This window comes from Neofelis nebulosa, chromosome 2 (assembly GCF_028018385.1).
Source record: "Neofelis nebulosa isolate mNeoNeb1 chromosome 2, mNeoNeb1.pri, whole genome shotgun sequence".
Lineage (NCBI taxonomy): Eukaryota > Metazoa > Chordata > Mammalia > Carnivora > Felidae > Neofelis > Neofelis nebulosa.
Genome location: NC_080783.1, coordinates 97,871,721 through 97,890,785, shown reverse-complemented (window position 1 = coordinate 97,890,785; position 19,065 = coordinate 97,871,721). Strand labels below are relative to the sequence as shown.

Genomic DNA, 19,065 nt, shown 5'->3' with positions numbered 1-19,065 from the left:
CTGCATACAGATGTTGATCCAGGAAATGTCTGAGCTTCTGTGTCACTAATTAGTGTTAGGATCATCTTAGAGTACAGGGGTGGCCCCACCGGTCACTCTGTTCTTGCAGATGTGCCATTGTCAGCAGGAACCCTAAACTCCACTAAAATGAGTCACATTCACTACGTTCTCCATTTGACTCCCCTCGTACTGAACTTGCATGACAGCCCCTATGTGTGTGGTTAGTTGGCCACTCAACGAACATGCCTTCAGCACCTGCTGGAGGATGAGCGCTGAGGTAGAACTGTGCTGCATCCCTCAGCAGGAGGGCATATTTTCTACTATGGATCATTGTCCTCCTTCCCAGTGAAGCTCTAAATCACTATTTTCTTCAAATCAAAAAAAAAAATAAGTTTTTAAAAAATGTTTATTTATTTTTGAGCGAGGGAGAGAGAGAGGAAGACATATAATCCAAAGTGGGCTCCAGGCTCTGAGCTGTCAGCACAGAGCCTGATGCGGGGCTCAAACTTACAAACTGTGAGATCTTGACCTGAGCCAAAGTCGGATGCTTAACTGACTGAGCCACCCAGGTGCCCCTAAACTCTATCTCTACCCCCATAGTGGGGATTGAACTCACGACCCTGAGATCAAGAATCACATGCTCTACCAACCTAGCCAGCCAGGCGCCACCCGTCAACCCCCCACCCCCCCCGCCAAATTTTTTAATGTTTACTTATTTTTTAGAGAGAGATAGCACAAGTGGGGGAGGGGCAGAGAGAGAGACGGAGACACAGAATCTGAAGTAGGCTCCAGGCTCAGAGTTGTCAGCACAGAGCCCGATGTGGAGCTTGAACTCATGAACCATTAGATCATGACCTGAGCCAAAGTCAGATGCTTAACTGACTGAGCCACCCAGGCACCCCCACTGTTTGCTTTAGACCAATACTTGTGCTTTCCTCAATCTGTGTTTGTGGGGCTCCTTTGACCAAAAAGGGCATAAATTTTAAACTAGCTGCCTGTTATTTTGAAAATTCTAACTTTTTCAAAAGAGCTAAGACATCAATAGGTCACTAGAGTCAGGATGTTGTTTCTGTGCAATTTTTAGAATCCTTAGCTTGAGCTCCCTCTAGAAACTGAGTCAGCTGGGGGCAATAGTCATTTAATCCCCGGGACCTATCACAGTGTGTAATAGTAAGTAGCAAGTACCCAACTGATGCTTGTTATAGTCTATAAAGAAAAAGATGTCTTTGTATTTTTTCTACCCACATATACATTTTAAAGATTGAGAGACTGCCAAAAGAATGATAATGTTTTGAGACATAAGGATCCATTTATCAATATGCAAACAGTCCAAGTTATAGGAAATGACATTCAAGAAAAGAAATGATGATTTTGAGTGGTATATCATGTGATATTGGGGAAGAGTCCTTCTAGGTTAGCTATCTGATGTAATTTGGTTCATGGTTGCTCTTCACTCCTTATCAAATATATGATGTCATCCTTTGCTTTCTGTGTGAATCTATGTACGTATAAATGCATCCTCCTAAATGATGTTCTATTTTAGCAGTTTATATCCAAATGTTCACTTCCTCTCAATTGAAATTAGTAACATGGTGTGGGAGAGGGGGCAGGTCCTAGGACAAGGGGCCAGGTGATCTGAGTTCCAGCTCAGTCTAAGAGTTTTACCAGATCTTGGGAATGTAACTGCATCTCTGTCTCTGATTCCTTGCTGGGTATGGAGGGATGGAAGTGGCTACTTAACCTACCCCACAGGTAGGGAGAGGTGTTGCCATGGTTAGGAACAAAAACAGACAGGACAGTGTGCGGAAATTCACACAGCCTTACACCAATTACTGGTCAAAACTGAGAGTTGTTGGTAGGTAATTTCTTAAATGCTAAGGTACACATGGATCCTCTGTTGTTAGAGTTTCCACACATGTAAGGCAAAGTTTCACATATGCAAATACAAATTGACTTGGGAAACAAAATCTATTTCTGTGTTAAGGCAGTAGGCAAGAAAATGGTGGGTAAATATCATCTTTTCACACAATTTGCCTTAAATAACCAAGAAAGCTCAAAAGTCCATATATGTTACATTTATTTTTTGTTGTTGTTACATTTCTTATAAGAAGAATTTTTATGAAAGGCTTATATTTTCACATATGTATAGGTATATATAATACCCTAGTGAACATATTCTCATGGACACACACATACAGGGTGTACAAGAGAATAAGCACATCACTTTTCAAACTGGTACTGTGATGTTATCTGTGCTTAGTAACGATCTTGGCGTGGAACACCTGGGTGGTTCAGTCAGTTAAGCATCCAACTTTAGCTCGGGTCGTAATCCTGCAGTTCATGAGTTTGAGCCCCATATCGGGCTCTATGATGACAGCTCAGAGCCTGGAGCCTGCTTCAGTTTCTGTGTCTCCCTCTCTCTCTGCCCCTCCCCTGCTCGCATTCTATCTCTCCCTCAAAGATCAATAAATATTAAAAATACATAAATAAAGATCTTGGTGCAAAGTAGGTAGAATATAGGTATGGGGAATTCAATTAAAGTTATTGTCAGAAAGAGTATAACTGACAGGAGAATACTGTGACCTCTTGAAAGAAGTCTCCCTGCTTAGAGGGAAAATTCTCAGCACATACCTATCTATAGTTCATGTTCACGGCTAATGTCCATCTGGATAAAATCCCTCACCTGAAATAATTCAAACTTATAATTTTTAACCTGAAAATCGAGAGGAATCTTGGATTGAGACGTGAGTTTTTAAATGTTTTAGACATGAGAGGTAGCAAGATTATTCAGTAGAGGTTTAAAATTGACCTCACATCACCTCTTATATTATCTCAGTAACTTAGATTCCACTTGGTGTTAGAAATACAGATTCCCAGCCTCACACATTTCCAAACCAGAGGTCAGTGAGATCTGTTTGCTCAAATGCTCCCTTTGATGGAGACAGTCTACCCCTCCCTTCCTTCCAGACTGGTATTATCCAGTCCCTCTCACTTCTGAGCTGATGCTTTTGTCTATCTCCTCATGGCACACCTTCCGTGCTCCTTCCCACCCACCTAAAAACCTGCTCATACCTCAGGATTGCATTAAAACCCTACCTGTAAGGTTGTCTGTCATCAGTAGCCCATACTGGATTCCACACTTAGCCAGATGATACCCCTGGCCCATTTTGGCCCTGAACCTGAGGGCCATGATGACTGAATGGCTCCTGTATGTAGGGTCTATTTTCCTAACAGGGTGATCAGCTCTATAAGAATGCAGGTCAAGCCCTGTATTTCTGCCTTGTCCCTGTGGCAGGGACTGGCTAAGTGTCATGGAATGGATTTCCTCTTTTCTCTGGGCACATAGTTAGATGGCATTTCCCAGCCTCCTTTGCAGTGAGGTGTGGCCATGTGACATAGTTAGTTCTAGTCTGTGGAGTGTGAACCAAAGTGATGTTGTTCCTGGCCCAGGAATACCTTTGGTGTGTGGTGTGCTAGGCTCCTTCCCCTCCACTGGTTTGATGCAGCCAACTGAGCATAGCAATCTTGTAAACGATGTGTTAAAGATGGAGCCACCAGGGAGAAGGAATTTGTGTTCCTGAATTGCCGACTGAAAGGGTACCACCTAGGGACCAGAGATAACTTTTTGGACTTTCAATGAGGAAGAAATAAATGTGTACTGGGTTTGAGCCATTATTCACTTGGGGGTTTGCTATCATGATTAATATTAGCCTGGCTGAGATAGTCCTCCTCTGAGATAAGCACTCTGTCACATACAGGATAGCCACTCCATCAGTCAGTCAACAAACACAGATTCACACACACACATACACACTACACATACAACACATACATAGTCACACGTGTATATAGGGTTAGGTCAGCAGGCCAAGGGGACTTCTCCCCCTGAGGACTTTCAGCTTCACAGGGAAAAGGCGTGCTTTCTGTCACTATGTAGAGACAGGGGTGGGGATTTATGTGATGTGCTAAAGTGTATTGCAATCCATAGTCAGAATACTCCCTCATGCCAGTATAAAATACCAAGCTCAGCTCTGGGGGGCCTGGTGATGCTGGGGCGGCTAGTGCCAGAACCACACCGGGTCACTGATATTTGGTGGATGACCCTGTCTTGGGTCTGCCCGCAGTATGTTCTCTGCACGGTTCTGAATCTGTAATTCAAAGCAGAGAAACGTTCCCTTTGACAGACTGTGCCCAGGGCCAGCTGCTCTGTATCTGGTGGGATGAGGGCAGAGTGGCCCCTTCAGAGCAGCAGGTACTGATTTGGCAGCTCACCAGTTAACGATGGTAGTGGAGACTGGACGTGGCGGTGCACTTGGGCCTTCAGAGCTGGGCTAGGGGACCAGTTTCCCTTTTCCTGTTTCTCTCCTCACTCACGGAGCTGCAGTTCTCCGGCGCTCAGTGAAGACTGTGCATTTAATAGAATTCTGCCTCTGGGTTTTTGCTGAGGATCGAAATGAGGTCTTCACTGTAAGGCCGCTGATTTCTGAGGTCAGGAAAGCACTGAATCCTCATTTAGTGGCACAAGGTGAGGGTAAAAAGTATATCTTTATCTGAGAAGTTTGGGCAGCGTGGGAAACCAGGCTGGAAACATCAAGTGGAGCAGGGTGATAGAGCAGGTTCTGTGTCCATCAATGTACTTCCTAACGTGTGAAAAGGAACGTGTGGGTTTTTTCATGCCAAGATCTCAGAAGTTATTAACTCAGTGTAAGATGTAAAGAGGAAAGGGCTTTTCTTCCTTTAGTCTGATTCGGTGAGAGAATTATTCTAGGCTTATAATCACTCATACAATTTATTCTCCCCGCTAACTATGAAAATCCAAATATTGTAAAAAAGAGAAGTTATGGGAGTGGATATGGTGTACATATGATTAATGGGTTCTACCAACATGAGTAATTTAGGCTCAGCAGCAGAGGTAGAAGTGAATTAGTGTTTTTAACGTGATTTGCCTCAATACCCTTGATTTACTTGACCTTGGTAGATACTATTGTGTGGATATCCAGAATTCTACCTCAGGCCTGTTGTATATTCTCTCCAGAGTTGCTTTTTTCTCTCTGTGAAAAAAGTCTCTCAGTTAAAGGGGATGACTTCAAAGCATAAGAGACTGTTAAAAACTGAGAACAAACTGAGGGTTGATGGGGGGTGGGAGGGAGGGGAGGGTGGGTGATGGGTATTGAGGAGGGCACCTTTTGGGATGAGCACTGGGTGTTGTATGGAAACCAATCTGACAATAAGTTTCATATATTAAAAAAAATAAATAAATAAAGGGGATGGCTTCTGTGCCCACAATTCCTGAATTCCTGTTTTATTTATCAAGTGAAAAGGTCTGTTAATTGCCACACGAACTACTGCTAAACCTTCTTTAGTGACATTTCCCTGAATTCTGTTCACAATATGCTCCACCCATTTGAAGGTATCTTCTACTCTCAAAAGTGCATGGCAGGATATTTAGAAGAAAGATGCAAGAATTTTTCAAAATCTGCCCCCTCACCATTGGCACCTTTAACTGTTCAGCATCCGGCCCACGAGATGGGATATCAGGGCGTCCTCCTCCCCTCTTCCTGCCTGCTCCTTTGCTGCGCACTGCTGCTCCCACTCTCTTGGCTGGCTGCTCGTTTGAACTTGGACTTTTTTAAGGGATCACCCTCACTTGCAAATCTAGTGGCCTGGATCCCGGGCTGATTTCTCGAGTGGAAGAACTCATTGCTTTTTCAGCTCCAGCTTTGTTTGCTGATCACCCTGACTCCACTTTGAAGAGCTCATCTCAACTCACAGCCTCCAGAAAGGTTCCTCGAGCCCCACTCCTGCTCCCTCAACTCAGCCCCAGGTTGGCCCTGGGGCTCCTGTTTCATCTCCTTTAATCCCACCACACGGGAAGCAAGTCTGGAGTGCACTATTATGAACGCCTCTGAGCGTCTTTTGATACTCCTAACTTCAGACGATTTCCTGCAAATTCACCACCTTTCTGGATAGCCTCTGTTACAGGGGCAGAAAACACAAGTGGTGAATTTGGTATGTTTAAGAGATGTGTTCTAAATATGGCTCTAAGCTAGACATAACCAGGTGAATAAGCTTTGTTCCTCCTGTTGGATAACAAGGCAATTTTCATAGGTATGTGTAGGCTCCAGAAGGAAGTTCAAAGAACTATCAATAGTGTGGAGACTGATTAAGATAATTTCTCCTTGGAAGCTTTACTCACCAGATTATTATCCAAAAAAAACCAAAACCAAAACCAAAACCAAAAACAAAACAAAAAAAAAACCAAAAACCAAACCAAAACAACCAAAAAACAAAGTTTTACTTTATGCACATACTTAGACTTAATATTTTTGCCATATTCAGGAAATGTGATTTTTCATCAGCCCTTCCAGATACCATCAGGAGAGCAGACCCCTGGTTCACATGTTACAAGTTTCATTCCATTTCATTAAGAATTTATTATAAAACAGAATATGACATAACTGTATATTACATAACTGAGTATAAATGATCATTTCTTAGATTCACAAAAATTTGAGCCTAGGACAAAATCTTTTTGGATAAGAGCTGATGTTTAATTAATTATGCCATTATTTCCATTTTGGGATACAAAGATAAAACATAATATCTGCATTCAGCCACCTTGCTGATGCGACAGAGTATGGTTTTCAAATGTTCTCCTGGAAGCTTTTTAAAAAACACTTTCACCAAGATTTGATCTCACTTCAGAGTCTGAAATTTTATCTCTCTCTCTTTTTTTTTAACCATATACAACAGTTCTTGCTGCAATTATATTTTTCCCAACAACTTCTAGACTTGCCCTGAATATAAATCTTTAGATGCCCTGGGTACATTCTGTTTCACTCTGGATGCCTCTGTAAATGACATGGTCCTACATCCTCTTTTCTACTTCTCTGGGATCGAAGGTTATAAAATACTTTTGAAACAATTATTCCAGAACTATATTCAAAACCTTCTTTAAGGGTCTCTGCTACCATGACAACCTGATTATCTGGTGGCTGCCTAAGGGAGCATTTGGGTTTGGTGACTAGGAAGTTCATTTGGGCACTTCTGCAGCTTAAACTGATGACTGGAGTATCTCAAATCTGTCCTGTCCTCTGAAACTCCATTAACAGTGCCCCGAGGACCCACAGGGTGAGAACCAGCAGGAAGATGAATGGAGATGAAAAGAGCAGACCTTGCCCTTGGGAACCTCCACTCTAATTAGTTCAACAAGAAGCATTTATGAAGCATCTACTGTGTACAGAGTCCCGACTATGAACTATGAACAGACTCAAGGAAGCTCATTAGTGGAGCCCACTCAATATCAATGAAGAGCCCACAGAGATGAGACAAAAAAAAAAAACCAAAAAACATAAGAATTCTTAAGGCAGAATATGCAAAAGAGATCATGGTAGAGTAAGGGTGATACGGAGGCAGAAGTGGGGAGGGATGGGGGTCAGCCTGGTAACACAGTTACATATGAGTAAGATAACGTTCTGTGTAATAAATGTTCACACAACAGGGGCTTAGTTCTCACTCTCAAGCTTCCAAACCTCTTGGTCTCTTTATAGAAAACAACAACAAAAAAGATTCAGAAATATTTAATATGTAACAGCGAAGTGGCAGAATGTTGGGAGTGTAGGGTTAGGGGTTCCACAGCAGGCCACCTGTGGGCAGGTGGGGAGCCAGTTCCGAAGAGTGATTCACACTTGCTTGCCTGTGAATAATCTCAAGACTCTCTGAAGCTTTCCTTTTGTGTTCTTCCCTGACTCTGATCTGAGACAGGAAATGATTCAGCACAGCCTGAGCCTATTCTGGGATCTAAGAGATACAGAAGTGCGAGAAACTTCCATTTTTATCACTAATTACTTTAACAGGTACTTTAATAAGTGCTTGCCAATTGCCCCTGCTGTTTTGTAAAATTATCTACACTGCATTTTACATTTTTAATCAAGCTTTATTTTTGAGAAGTTTCCTGGATTGCTGAAGCTTTTGCTTTTTACATGTAGGGGGACAAATTTTCCCTCTGATTTCATAGAACTAAAGAAATTAGGCAGGGGTCGGGGGTAGGGGGGGACCTGGCCTGCTATTTTTACCAGGCCTATTGGAAATTATGGTGGTGGCCACTGGAGTCGAACACACCATTTCTTAGGAAGAAATGAATCACTTCCTGCCCTGTGGGGTACGAAGGCTCTGTATGAAGTCTCTGCCCTGAATCTCTATCTCATGGATCCTCATGCTAAATGTGGAAGAAGTTACTATCTTAACTTTTAGGGATGAAGAAATTCAGGTAACCAAATCTAAGGAAGGGATCCAAAGTCAAAAGGTTATATTCCAGTAAGAAGTAGAGCCAGGATTCTTTCTCAGATATGTGTCCTTCTAAGTCCAGACTTCCACATTCCGTTTGCTTCTCACGCGAAGAGAGGGAATTGGTCTCTTTTGCAAGGTGAGTTGTTTATTTCTGCTAAGTGTTTAGCCCATAATTTGGGTCACTCCCATCAGTAGCTGTAGACATTTTCTGAGCTGTGTTTAGCATCAGGTATGTCTTTCACGTATATTATTCTTTGAAACGCTCATCATCACCCATAGTAAGGACATCATCATTCCCATTTTATAGGCAAGAAATTGAGGTACAGAAGCTAAAAATCTTGTCTAATGTCACATAAACAGTATCCCAGGTAGTATGAGTGCAGGGTTCATTCTCTTAATTTCTATAATTGGAACTGGCTTATGATGGTTCGTTATATAAAATTTACAAAAATAACAATACAAATTAATTAGACAACAAGACAAACCATGTAAGATTAAAAAAAGAAGTACCTCGAAGTATAATGTAATACTTTCCCTTACTACACTCAAACATCATTAATTCATTTATCAAAAAACATACTTTCATTATTATCATTTCATTATTATTATGATTGGTAATTTTATTGGTACTGGTGATGTTTTTATTTCCTCTTTAGAGCTCCACATTCTTTCTGGAAAACACAATTTTGTATATAAATTTGGATCTAACTTAAAATAAAACTAACGAGAAAAACAGCAAACATTTATAGACTACATGCCAGGTGCTATGCTTAGTGCCCCTATTATTTTTTTCTAATTTAATCCTTATACTCACCTCATGAGGTAGAAACTATTATAACTTTGATTTTTCAAATGAGAAAATTTAAAGAACAAGAGCAGGTGAGGTACTGTTCAGTCAGGGATTTGAACCTGGACTCATATGTCACGCCTGCCTGTGATAGGGTCCCCTCTCTAAGGAAAAACACAACAAAATAAAAACCTCAAGGCAACCTGGCTATACGCATACCTGACAACATCCCTCACGACCTTCTAACATGAGACCACTTAATCAGACCACATGTTTGTGTGTTACCATATATGGGAGACAAAGAAGTAAAAAAGGTATTAAAAAACTACGCCACATGGCATTCAGGGCTAAGTTTCTAGGGTATCAACCCAACTGAGCCGTACTGGCACAAATAAAGTTACTTCCTGAAAAGAAAAGCCTCCATGTCATGACTCTGTGCGAGAATCCTGCCACATGACCTTTTTAGGACACCACATTCTCTGCCACTGTGATGTCTTACCTAGGACACAATGATGAACAAACACAGTCCCCACCCCCAAAGGCACAGGTAGGAAGACAAGCCATCGGGCACCCTCACTGTCATGTGCCTTGTAAATCTCAGCAGGAGGCTCCATGGAGGCTTTCCTGAGAAAAATAGCTAAATAGAGAAGGTAGGAACAAGAAATGATGACTCAGGTGAAGGAGCCAAGAAACGAGGGGGAGAAAAAAAGCCCTTCTGGGCAGAATGTATGCAAAGGTCCAGAGATGAAAGAGTGTGACATCTTTCTGCAAACAGTTGAGCAAGACCGTGGAGGCAAAAAGATGAGAGAGACATCTCAGCAGTAAGGAACCTGTGGCAAGTCATACAGTGAGTAGTAAGGGCTCAGACTTGAACTCATCACTGTCTCCAAGGCACATGCTTTCCCCTTTATCCCTTTGCCAGGCCCACATTTTTTCCTAATGCTGAACTTAGCTGTGGCCTCCGTTACTCTTATCTACGTAAACAAGCAAGGTGAGGTCTATAAGAAGGGACTGGAAGGGTCCCTGGAAGGAAATGCAGACACGGTGGAGACACACAGAGCTTCTGTGCCTTTGAGGGGTGCTTCTTGGTTGCAGGGAAGGCAGGGGGTTCAACCTATGATGCTTACTTCACCACTGCGTGCTAAAACTGTGCAGATTGCTGCTAGCACTCCAGAGGTCTCTAATCGCTAATCAAGAAGATACAGGATGATTTCCTTGGTGAACCAAAGGGGTTCATTTTCCAGGCTGTTGGCAAGAAATCATACCTGGGCCCTACTCTCTTCTTGCAAGTACAACAAGGAGACATCAAAATAAATAATTAGTGCCTAGCACTAGAAGATTAAACTCCAAGGAAGGGGAAAGGTCTTGTTGGTGTTTTGGAAACAAACAAAACAAAAAACCAAATAACAAAACAAAACAAAAAAAAAAACAAAAAAAAAAAATGGAGAATTATATATAAGATGTGTGCCTCCTTACATTATTAAAAGAAAGCTGAGAACAAGTGAAATTCAGAGTTTGGGAGATAACTGCTGGGGCCTTCACAAACTATAGGATTCACCCTCATGGCACTTCCTGGCATGGAGGCTAGCGTTAAGGACTAGATCAGACGCCCATGAAAATGACTTTTGTGCTATGCACTCATCTGCATTTTATAGGCCAGTGTCCTTGTTCTAATAGGACAAGTTCCTGGAGTCCCATTCATTTAATATTTGTGAAGATGTATTCCGTAAACTCAATTTCTGGCTGAATGTTCAACGAGGGCCCATAGTCTCACTGCCCCTGATAGTTAATACTAAGTTGTACATTATCAGGGCTTCAGACTTATTACTTCAGTTTGCTTTATAGGCTTTGTTGCCACAGATCCACATTAGTTTCCCTGTGGCTTTATCCCCACAGCAGTTTTTTTTAAATCCACTGTTACTTTACCCCATGGTAAGAAATGCCTCATGGTGTTACAAACAAGAGGTTGAAAATTGTTATTTATGTGGCTCTCTAATAGCAATTTGAAATATAGGGCATAAAATTACTAACTTACAATACTGTTCAATATTAACAGTGGGAAAGGTAATATGTTAAACAGACATTAAAGGATTAGCTGTAAAATACATTTCACTAAGCTAAATCATTTCTTGGCAAATGGCAGTTTTCAGCTATTACGTAGGATTTATCAAGTCAAGTGGATTTATTTTTATTTTTCTATTAGTTTGCTAAATATATTCTATATTTAAATTTCAATCTTGTGGATTTTTTTCCCCGGCATATTAAGAGAGGCTGTTGAAAACAGAATGTGAAGTAGAAGTGATGCCAGACTTTCAAGTCAAAATCGCTCCTTGGTTTCTCCAGCAAATCCTCCAGCAAATCGACTAAAGACTCAAACGTAACATCCAAGAGAAAAGTAAATGGATATGATTTTACAAACATTTGTATGACAGATAAGGGAGTTACAACTGCATCAGAGAATACAGTAAAAAGGCATGTTCTCCACAAGACATGAAACAGTGTTTCTACTCTTTTTCTTTCTTTCTTTTTTTTTTTTTTTTTTGCTTCAGACAACACTTTGTTCTAATCAAGCATGTTCAGTAAACGTTTATGTATTTGTGAATCAGGCACAGAGGAAGAAGGTGGAAAGAGAAATTCCTAATCTCCCAGGGTGGAAATTGTGAAGTATTAAATGGATATCCGATGCATAAATACAAATAACATAATCTCTCTATTTTCTTCTGAGACAGTCACCAGTTACAATAATCCTAAAATTATCCCATCTTCTCAAATCCCTCAAGATTTATTAATTTTCATAAACTGCTTTGATGGAAACTTTCTTAAAAGATGCAAAGTAACCTTTCTCGAGCTCTCCTTTTACTTCAGATCATGGACAGCATTTTCAACCTCAGAATACCAAAAGTGAGTTCTTACTTTTCAAAGGAATTGGTTATGGATCTATAAATAACTATTACAAAGAAATGAGCATTATGGAGCAAAGAAACTGCTCTTATACTCATTTGAGAAATGATGACAGGATACAGATTCCCAAGAAGTAATTATTATTATAAAATTAAGGGTCTGCTTTGAACACTTGCTAATCATCAGCTGGTTTTAGAGACAAAATTTTTTTCCCCAAGACTGTGAGTCGCAGACTATAAAGATTTCTCCCCAAATGTCCCTGTTAATAATTCTAAATGGCTTCAAAACATTTATTACATATAAATCTTTACTTTTTTTGTTCAGCTGTTTTATGTGGGATGGTAAATTTCTTTTCATAAATACTTTTATATTGATCAAAAACTAATGGAATAAGACGCCCTCCAACTTGAGTACATAAAAATACAGTCAGCGTGTAAAATGTGAGTCACTTATTCAGAAAGCCGATGGTTGGTTCCTGGAAGATGTCACCTAGCCCAGCGAGTCACTGAGCTAGGCTAGGATGGAGTCTGGGCCCATGCACTGCGGCCATGTTCATCGCATCACCTGGACACCTCCATCAACTGGAATCCAATGAACCCCAACCCTTGATTAGCTGACTTACTTATTATTACCTTTTTAGCTGACATATTTAAGACAAAGATGATCAACAACTAGAAAACTAGCTTTTAAACATTCAGGATAAATCCTGGGTCTGAGTTTACACATTAGCTCCCTTCCCCATTTGCCACATCCATAACCAGGGAGGCAAGGCTGGCACGTGGCCAAGGTATGATCAGGCTTGGGTTCAGATCCTGGTTTTAAGGCAAGTTACTGTACCTTTGAGCCTTAGTTTCCTTTATGGATAATAGTAACAACATCAACTCAAAGGGCCTCATTGAAGATTTGATGTTCAAGAGAAGGAACTCTGGAGTTATAAGGTTGTGGTAAGAATTCAATTCACCAAGGGGTTTGGACACATGAAATGCTCAACAAATGTTAGCTATTTTCATAACCAGTGACATAACTTGTGCAATGAAGGGGACCATTTGTAAAAAAAAAAAAAAAAAAAAAAAAAAAAAAAAAAAAAAAAAAGATACTAAGAATTTCACAGTGGTGACAGAACAGTATTACATCAAGCACAGGGCCCTTCTAGCCCCTGTGTGACTGTACAGATTTGCGCCCAAGAAATCCACCCAGGCTCTTATCTTCTCTGATTATTTATTATTAGACTCGGAAAGATACTCCCAGACCAGAAAAAGATCTGGTTATGTTCCCTTTGCTAAGCTTGCTGAGGTAAGAGTAGACTTGAATCTTAACATAATTTTCAAAGACAGAATAGCATGATTCCCACCCTCTCTTGCATCTACCCTCAATTAGTGTCAGTGCCAAAAGTATGCCTGATAGTATAAACCAAAAAGAAGTCCTGAGACAGCTTCCTAATATCATTTCCAGTGAAAAGCCACCATTTCGGTAGCATGTAGGTGATAATTTGCAACACGAGACCCCAAACTCCAGAAAATGCCAATAGCAGGGTATCCAGTTGAGATAGAAAAAAAAAATACACAGAGCAAGGGATAGTGGGGCCAATATTTCTTGGAAAATCAGTTTTGTCAATTCTGAGGTAGCTGCTTTATAATCAGAATGTTAGGTAGGAGTGGCTTGTTCTAAGTCCCTCCTGTTTCCACTTATTTCCTTTCCTGTTCCTACAGGAAGATTGCCCATATCCTGGAAAATGCTCCTGCCTGGACAGGAAACATGGGAGAAATCCCTCGCTGAGACATCAAGATGGCTCCAGGTGAAAGTAAGCTGAGCTGTGTCTTATATTCACATTTTCATTTCTGTGCCCACCCACCTGACTTTCCTGTCCCACTCTTTATTTTGTAATGTTTATTTTTGAAAGAGAGAGAAAGAGAGGGCACATGTATGAGTGGGGGAGGGGCAGAGAGACAAGGAGACATAGAATCTGAAAGCAGGCTCAGGGCTCTGAGCTGTCAGCACAGAGCCCGAAGCGGGGCTCGAACTTGTGAACTGGAAAATTATGACCCGAGCCGAAGTTGGACGCTGTACTGACTGAGCCACCCAAGAGCCCCATTTCTTGTCCTACTCATTAGCAACCCCTTTGTCATAACACTCCCTGATGTTCCCAATCCTGAAATTCACTTATACTTGTCCTGTTGCTACTCATGGTCTCTAACATGACAGAATCAAGGAGCAGTTCTTAGTAAAAACCCTAGGCAGACAAACAATGAAGTTATATAAAATGGCAAATAATGACTTCAGAATTCTACCCATATAACCTTTCCAGATAAATCTCTGAGAACAGACAGTTTCCTTTGCCACTGCACTATCTAGACATGGCCTCCCAAAGGATACATATAAGTCACAGCACCAAGTTTCTCCTATTCCCCTCCCTAAACTGTAGTGTGTAGCTATAATTGCTAAGTACAAAAACAGCTATTATTATATTATACCATGTGGTACCACTATCACATATCTCTCAATATGAAAATCCTTTAGCAATGTCCAATTAATCTTAGCCTGGGCCAAGACAGACTCTGTCATGTGCCAGCAAAGAACCATGTAGCCTGCTGCTGGTCAGTGGAGTAATTGTGAACCTCTTAAATTCTTTTTTCACATTTACTTCTTGAATCTGTCACCAGACCCTAGAACCCTCTGAAAGAACTAGGCAGTTTTCAGTATGATCTCATTATTGACATTTATGTTGATTGATGTTGGCTCTTACAGAATTGGAATCTGCAGATCAATTTCCTTATTAGATTCTTTCTCACTGCTGCCATAATCATTTTATCACATAGGCTGCTGCTATCAAATGCTGCTTTGTCACTATGTAATGGGACAAGCCAAACCAGTTCCTCTAGTCTGTTACAAGAAACAGAAAATTCTCCTGGTTTTAAATCTGACTTTCCTCCAATTTTAAGAAATTCCCAGATAATTATACTTGAACATCCTCTTTGAAAAAACTATGCCCCATGGAAGAACCAGTGATAATCTTAAGGTAAATGCACACAATACTACTTAGAACCATTTGTCCTTTCCTCTCTGAGACTGTCCAATGTCAAATTATGAAACAGGTGTCATGCACATGGTGACTTTTGCCAGCTAGGTAGAGCAGGTGATCATGTCAGGGTCTCTGGTAGGCTTCCCAAACCTGGCCAGGTAGTTTTGTGTAAATGGGGAGAAACAAACCCTCCAAAGTGCTTCTAGCCCCACAAGTGGTCATCACTTGTAAGAGAGCTAAGAAAACAAAAACAAAAACAAAAACAAAAACAGGGTGGCTGTCATCAGAGGATGCATCCCTACTCTAGAGAGAACAACTCAAGGGTATTAAGTAAACATTGCATGGAAAGAATAAATAATCATCCTTGTATCTACACAGGCCTGCAATTCCTAGGAAATATACAGACTCTCGGGGTTCTTTAATGTGAGAGCTCAGAGATCCATGAGTAGAATTCAGAGCCTTTGTGAACTTGGAGGAAAAAACAATGCATCTTTAGTTTCACCAAACTTGAATAAAATTTAACATTTCCTTCAGTTATGAATGTAGGCATGAAACTACAGTGGTATTAATTGGTGACTCTGTCACTACAAGAGATCACAGACATCTTCATGTCACATTGCAGTTGTAGTAATATCTCTAAATATTATATATTGGAATCATTACATAAGAACTAAGTTAGAACTTCCATTTGAGCTTGTTATCTCATGCTTTAGGAATGAAGCTCATCTAACATATTTTTCAACACCTTAGTAATGGCACCTCAGTATAATCGGTTTCCTTTTATACTCCCATGTCTTCGTGCATGTAATAGCATTGTTCTGAGAAGGGGACCAAAGGCTTCTCTGGTCTAAAAAAAAAAAATGGGCCATGGCTAAAACATGGTTATCACCCTCAACTACGTCACTACTCCCGAACCCTCCATCTCACGTCGTGTGTGATGGTGTGATGTGGAGACCTTCTGTTGTGGCTCTGACTTCCCACATGTGTGAGGAAGAATGGGTGGATTTCAGCCATCCTGGGTCCTGATGATTACCTCCAGCACCTGGTAATGCTGGCTCTGGTTGGGCAAGGAACGTACATTAATTTGAATCTCCACTAAAATAAATGAGCTTTCTTTTCATTGCCAAGCTGAGCTCTACAGCTATGATTGTTATGTATCGTTGCAATCTAGGCCTTAATGGCATTTTAGCCCTGTGGTGGGTTCACAGAGAAACTATTTTCAAACTTCAAAAGGCCATTAAAACATGTGCAGATGTCTGGAAAATTAATACTATTATCTAACTCTCACCCTTTGCCTGTAGGAGGCAAGGAAGAGACAAGGCTCAATAAAGATATTAGAGATCAATACATGGTCATAAAGCAAAGTGCTGTCCTTCCGGGGAGTGCGGGTGGTGACAAGTAAGGAAGCCGACAGTGCTTTTGAAGAGATTTTCTCATTAGATTTTTTTGTCAAAGTCATTCACGTAATCTATTAAAAATTTAAAGAGAGAATAGGGATGGCATGGAAGGTAGAAGAAGGGAGAAAGAGATAAAGATAATTTTCTGCTACCCTACTTCAATTTTGATGTTCAAGGTCCTGAGATCTCAAGAGTGGAGGCGTTCATTCATTCACATGACAGAACCCGGATTTGTCAAGGTTAATGTTGAACAAGTTACAGTTTCTGTTCTCAAGTGTTTTGAATTTGAGAGACTTCAGCACATTCTGTAAATTCTCAGGATACGGAGATATTCTCATAGTTTCAAGGCTTTTATAAAGTTTTTAGAACCATGGTCTCTTTTCTTCCTTTTTATCATTTTATTTCTAACAGATTTTATTCTGTAAGTGTCCCAGCTACCCCAATAAAACATGAAAACAAGACTTAATTTTTTATCACAGAATGGAAGCTTTACACTTTTATTAAAGGATTTCTTTTAGAGAGTTCTTCAATATAGAAAGAGGAAAGAGAAAGAAAAATGTTTTAGAAGACATTTTCAGCAGTTTTTTGTCTGTTTTATCAGATGGATGGAGCTGACCATGGGAAATATACTGGAAATTCTTAAAGCATTATATGGAATCATCTCTACAGATAGCCCTTCATCAAAAAACCTGAAAACATTAACAGACTGTGGGTAGCACATCTGTTTAAATTCAAGAATAAAGAAGACTGTGTCAGCCTCAGCCAAGATTGCACCTACCTGTAAGAAACAGAAAAACTGACTCTAAGGGGCTTAGACATAAACAAATCTTAGGCATCTGTATTCTTACAAAGCAAGAAGTTTGGAGCTAGGTGGTCAATGAGATTATGGGGGTTATTTGTTAGTACATCATAACCTAGCTTATACTGACAAAGAAAGCTCACATGAAATGACACCCAAAAGACCTGTGGCAAAGGGTCTAAAACAGGAGCATGTATTAGCAATCTCTCAACCATATTTTAATTTCACTGGGGTAATTGTGGGTAACACATCCTTCCAAATGGAAAGTTTTCCTTTTCAATTTCAAAATAAGGACTCTCAGGATTGCATTCAGCTGTCAACAACAAAAACAACAACAACAACAACAACAACACAAAAAGCCTGACTTACAATGTCATAAGCTTATAGTAGCGTTTATATTTCTCACACAGCAAGATGTCTGGAGGTAGGCAGTCCAGAGCTGGTGGTGTAGTTCATTGATATCATCAAGAAGTCAAACTCTTCTCATTCCTGTCTTATTCTGCCATCTTTTGTGTGAAGGCTCATGCTAAGATAGCTGCTATATTTCCTGGCATTGCCTCCACCTTCCAGATAGGAAGAAGGGGTAAGCATAAATGAACACTATAGCTGTGTTTCACCCCTTTCATCAGGAAAACAAAAGCTTGCCATAAATCCCCACAGCAGATTTCCACAAAGGTCTCATAGGCCAGAAGCAGGTCAACCTGGACTCTCTTAGTACAAAGGGAAGCTGAGAAACAGCATATTTGTCTTTCTAGTATCTGGGGTAGAAGAAATAAGGAAGAAAGGTGTCCGCTGAGTGTGGTGGTCATGAATGCTACTTACTAAATATGTCCAATTCTCTTTCCTTCTCGGGACATGTCTACTTGTGTTTCTTAACGCCTCTATGGTTGAGTGGGGCCATATACTTAGTCTGACCAAAGCATTTTTAATAGTGATGTGAAACCATCCATAGCTCTCTTCTTCTCAGCCTGGTGATTGGCAATGTTTGAGATGGTGGCTACTCCATCAGTAATGTCTCCTGAGTGTCTAAGATGTGTGGCTGGCTCCCGTGCTGACCTACGAAAGTAATCTAGCATGAGAAACAAATCTTTGTGTCTGAAGCCACATATATTTTGCAGTTGTTTGTTACTACAGCTTACCATAGCCCATCCTGACTGATTCAAGGAGTCAACTTAAAATGTCAGCCAGAAGGAACAAGTTTGAGAGGCAAGTAGTCTCAGGTAGGCCAGTGTCTTAGAGATCTCTGAAGCAATACTGATTTCAGTGGGATGATATCCTGAGGCCAACTTTCTCTACTTCAAACACAGTTAAGTGGTCTTTAATTCATACTGTTATAGCTGTCCTTGTACTGCCCATGGGACATAGACAAATTATCCCTCTCTCCTGTGTCTCTACACAGGTGAGTAGCTAATGAAACATAGCGTGTTCAAGGTAAGCCACCAAATTTAATATGAACTTCCAGGATGACCACCCACAAAAATTTAATGTATGATAATGACGGATGGCATAGTTTATGACAAGCCTAGTTAATGATACAATTCACATGTCTGCATTGCTGAGACTGCCCTTAAGAGGAAGCCAAAAAAAAACCTAGGGGTGCGGGGAGGTGACTAAGAGTTAAAGCATTAATGGCCTCTTCAGTTACATTAAGAATCTGATTTTATCTCTGAATATACTATTTCACAGCCTCAGCAAAGTCAATAGAAATTCATTCAGTAGTGACAGGGCTTTTCCACAAGGACTCCAAAGCCACCAGTATCAAGCCACTGTAACAGAGGCAAGTCATTTGGGAGAAGAAAGGGGACATTAGGAGACTTTAGTACAAAGGAGGTGGATTGCTTGACTAGCTGTTTCAAGTTTCACTGTTGCTCAT

General features: G+C 40.6%; 1 protein-coding gene and 1 long non-coding RNA gene across 10 annotated transcripts in view; one reads left to right on the top strand and one right to left on the bottom strand.

Moving 5' to 3' along the window:
- The window catches only part of NCKAP5 (NCK associated protein 5), a 980,982-nt gene that overhangs the window by 127,445 nt on the left and 834,472 nt on the right, over positions 1-19,065 (bottom strand). The gene's annotated exons all lie outside the window — the stretch shown is intronic.
- On the top strand, positions 9,598-17,154 carry LOC131503784 (uncharacterized). Of its 3 annotated transcripts, XR_009257600.1 has the most exons (5): positions 9,598-9,923; positions 11,343-11,471; positions 11,942-11,977; positions 13,687-13,778; positions 16,995-17,154. It is a non-coding gene; the product is annotated as an uncharacterized LOC131503784 (long non-coding RNA). The 3 variants fall into 3 exon arrangements; XR_009257599.1 differs by lacking the exon at positions 11,343-11,471 and having other exon boundaries at positions 9,600-9,923; XR_009257598.1 differs by lacking the exons at positions 11,343-11,471; positions 11,942-11,977 and having other exon boundaries at positions 9,603-9,923.